Source organism: Equus caballus, chromosome 7 (genome assembly GCF_041296265.1).
Source record: "Equus caballus isolate H_3958 breed thoroughbred chromosome 7, TB-T2T, whole genome shotgun sequence".
Taxonomy (NCBI): Eukaryota; Metazoa; Chordata; class Mammalia; order Perissodactyla; family Equidae; genus Equus; species Equus caballus.
In genome coordinates this window covers 92,755,679-92,759,784 of record NC_091690.1, presented here as the reverse complement: position 1 = coordinate 92,759,784, position 4,106 = coordinate 92,755,679, and the positions used below count along the sequence as shown (strand labels likewise).

The 4,106-nt window shown below is 39.9% G+C and overlaps 1 long non-coding RNA gene across 1 annotated transcript; it reads right to left on the bottom strand.

The window, feature by feature from the left end:
* Positions 1-1,422: 1,422 nt before the first annotated feature.
* On the bottom strand, positions 1,423-2,157 carry LOC138925055 (uncharacterized). The gene is made up of 2 exons (XR_011440733.1): positions 2,088-2,157; positions 1,423-1,990 (listed from the first exon to the last, which is right to left on the bottom strand). It is a non-coding gene; the product is annotated as an uncharacterized lncRNA (long non-coding RNA).
* Positions 2,158-4,106: the final 1,949 nt, after the last annotated feature.

The window sequence follows — 4,106 nt, the reverse complement described above, 5'->3', positions numbered from 1 at the left end:
TGTTTGTAGCATTTTTGAAGAGAAAATGGAGGGAACTGGAATCAAGGCTGCTGCCACGCTCCTACAGCAATACAGAACTCTCATGGATTTCTCAAGGCATTTGCCGTTAGAACTGTCTCTCTCCCATCCCTTCAACATAAATGATCCTAGAAAATGGAGAAGCCACTGGAGGCCTTGAGGATCAACAACTAGAGTGAAATCATACACGTTGCCTGTGGCAGAGTCAAGCTAAGAAGCTGACACTCTCTTTAATTTCAGATATTTCCTACTAGGGACCCATCTAAAACAAAGTCCCCTCAACTCTGTTAAATATGCTAAATACCTGTAGAGCAGGGAGAAAAATGCTGGGCATTGAAGTCATCTCAGGGGGCGATGGCATTGCTAACATCTGGAACAAGATTTTAAACTTGGCTCCTTAATTCAGTGGTCTAAATGAACTCACACAATTCTCAGAAAATGTTTTCATCTTTTAAAGGAAATGTACATACTAAGGGAATATGGAAACCCATTTGATGTTGAAATGATTCCATCACAATTAAAGTATAATTCTAATCCTTACACTCACTTTTTAAGGTATTTGTTTTTAGTGTTGACTTCCTAAATTATTAAAATGTAGTGTAGGGGAGGAAAAATAATTTTGTCTCTACTCTTCTGTTTTTGGCTGAGATCCCCCCTTGTAACAAAAGACAGATTATCAGGAGAAAAACAGAAGTTGAATAACACATATATCTCCTGTATACATGAGAGATACCAGAAAAACTCAGTAACTCCCCCCAAATGGCCCAATCACCACCTTAAATACCATCCCCAGCAAAAGACAAAAGAAAGATGTCGGCCGGGAAGGCCAGTTATGGGAGGTTCCCAGGAAAAGCACAGAAACAAGGGTATGGTAGTTATGCAGATTTAAGTCCCTGCCTTCTCTGTTGATAAGAATTTCTAGAAATTTGGTCATCTTCCTCTTCCTGGTAGAGGGAGACACCCTTACAAATGGAGATTTCCCTTATACAGGCATGCGTCACTTAGTTCTGTTCTGAGAAATGCGTTGTTAGGCAATTTAGTCCTTGTGGCAACATCATAGAGTACACTTACACAAACCCAGATGAAATAGCCTACTACACACCTAGGCTGTATGTTACTAATCTTATGGGACCACTTTCGTATGTAGTCCATTGTTGACTGAAGCATCGTTATTTAGTGCATGACTATAAACGTAAATGTCTCCTACAAAAGAGTGCCTTTTACTTGGTTTTCAGAGCTTCTCCTATGTCTGCAGTTTCTTTAAAAAAAAAAGCCTACAATAATCCTTATGTCAAAGAGGCACATTTTGGGGTGACAAATTCTGCCCCCCTTCAGTAGCAATGGTCCAGCTCTAGCCCAGAAAAGCAGACCATGCTAACTAATACACATAGCACATCAGGGCAATTATTGTACCAAGTTTTATTCATTTCTTACTTTAATTTCAAAAGCTAATGTGATTTTACCTGAAAATTTGTTAAGAGAAGAAAAGGAATGTTTCCAGAAATATTACCAAAAACAGATTTGAAGCCTATATTTTCAGAGCAATTTTCATATCTGTTTTTAGTCTGGGTCCTCTGGGAGGCAGACACCAACATGTAATTACATGTGCAAGAGATTTATTAGGTAAGCTGCCTGTGAAGGTAAACGGTGAGGGAGCCAATGGCAGTGATGAATGCATGTTTGATGTATGTGGAAGAGAAAGGGACGAAGGGGGTTTGGGGAGAAGCATCTCCTTTGGCAGTGCAGTTCTAAGACATTTCATCAAGGCCATCACTGAGTCCTTCAGCCAAAGTCACCCTCCAGGAATGGGCTCACCGTAGTCTCCTGCTGTCCTGTCATTGCCTGTGAGCAGCCTGTTGGAAGAATGATTGGCCTGAATGAGGTGCTGGTGGATTCGGAGCACAGCCACTGGGGTCCTAAGTCAACTGCTTTCCCAGTAGTCAGATAGCCCATTTCTACGGCTGTCGTTTATCTAGAGTAAAGAAAGTGCGGTACATTATCTGTCTTCTAAGATCACAGCATCCCATCTATCTTTTATGCAAAAATCCAAAACTAAATGCAAAACATACCTATTGAGAAGATGTTCAAACCTGCAACAGGAATGAGAGCCATTAAAAATGTGTCTGTGGTCAAAAAGGTAAACGTATTGAACTCTAGGAAATCAAGCTTGCTATGAAGATCATTAATTTATGAAAGGGAAAAAATGTGAATATCTCTGATGACAGAAATGTTAGTTAAAAACCGTGGTGCCATTGCTGACCTGGCAATATGAGAGGAGAGCTGTGAAGGATTACAGCATGCATGATTTGTGGAATTCTTCCTCAATTCTGACCAGATTGTCTTGTGCTTTTAGCAAATTCATTAAGTAATGAGTAATTTATAAAATAACACCTTGAACCATGTGGCAACCACAGGGCAAAGAGCCTGAGTGTCAAAGTCTCGGGCCAGGTTGCCGATTGCACTTCACTATTCCCCAGCCTAGGTGAGTTTGTTCCCCTGTGGCCTCTTCCACCACCTAGAGGTTTCTGTCACCCCTAAACTCCAAAGACACTCGTCAATCAAGCCCCCAGTGACTCGCCTTCCTGCGGCTTCATGACTGCATGCTACTGTGGCCCCTGGTCTCACAACATTTTCTTTGAGCACTTAAGAGTTTTCCTGACGCCGGCCCTGTGGCTGAGTGGTTAAGTTCATGCTCTCTGCTTCGGCAGCCCAGGGTTTCCCCTGTTCCGATCCTGGGCGCCAACCTGGCAGGCTCATCAGACCACACTGAGGCGGCATCCCACATAGCACAACCAGAGACACTCACAACTAGAATATACAACTATGTACTGGGGGGCTTTGGGGAGAAGAAGACGACGAAAAAAAGATTGGCAACAGATGTCAGCTCAGGTGCCAATCTTTAAAAAGAAAAGAGTTTTCCTGGGAATCCATAAGGACCTGATCATGTTGTACCATGCTGGCATTCCCCAGCACATATTCCTGTCTGTGGATGTGCAGATGCTGTCTCTCAGACTGACATTCATCTATTTCTCACAACTCATGTGGTGCCCCTTTGAAATTTACTAGTTTCAAGCTTAGCCATCACAGGATGACTCTGGGCTCCTTTCAATCAAGATAAAGGCAACATCATCCAGATGGAGAAGGGTGATTCATCATTTCCTCCTCTTTTTTCCAATGCTTAAAGAGTAAGTATAAGATGGAAATTGTGTTTCTTAAAAATTTGTTAAAATTCATCCCTAAATTGTCACTGGAAAAAAATGTCATTGTTTAATTTACAATCCAGTAGAAAAGAAAAGAAAAGAAAAAACTAATCAAAGAAAAGATAGGAAGTGGTAGGAAAAATAACAACAAAGGAAATCAGAAAATAAAATGGGATTAATAAATCAGTCAGTCAATTAATCAGACAACAAATAATTTATTGAGTAGCTACTATCAGGTCCAACATTATATAGCAACATAACAAATTCCCAAGCACTGAAAAGAGCTATGAGAAAAAGAAGTGGGGTAATGAAGTAAGAAACAGACCCTGGAAGTCCACTTTCTTGGCTGTTCCTCTTTTGGTCCCTCTGGCTCCATCTAGCTCCTCAGACCCATCACCTCCAGATATAGACCAGTCTCAGAGCTGCTTTCGTCTTTTACCTTGGTCCTATTTTTGTGACTTTCCTGTATGATTCCATATAGAGCCCATCTTTTACAGATTTCTCACTCTTTTACAGTCATTGAAGTGTTGAAATGTTCTTTTCTGTTTTCAGTGCTTGTCTTTTGGCTTTCCATTTTTTCCCATAATTTTTGTGGTGAAGAAGACTGTAACCTCTTATTTGGAATATTCCAAAAGATACAGAGTATTATCCTTCAGTGATAATATTATTGTATGTTTATAAAATCAAAGACACTTTGTCAAAAAAATAAAAAAAGAATTAATGTGCCTGAAACAAGACGAATTAAAGAAAAAAACCAGATACACATCACAATAGTGAGTAAAACAATAAAATATCTAAGAATAAAATAACTCAAAGATACAGGACTATTAGGAGCAAAATATATAAATTTACTAAATTCCTTAAAGGAAGACCTGAAATTGGATTGAT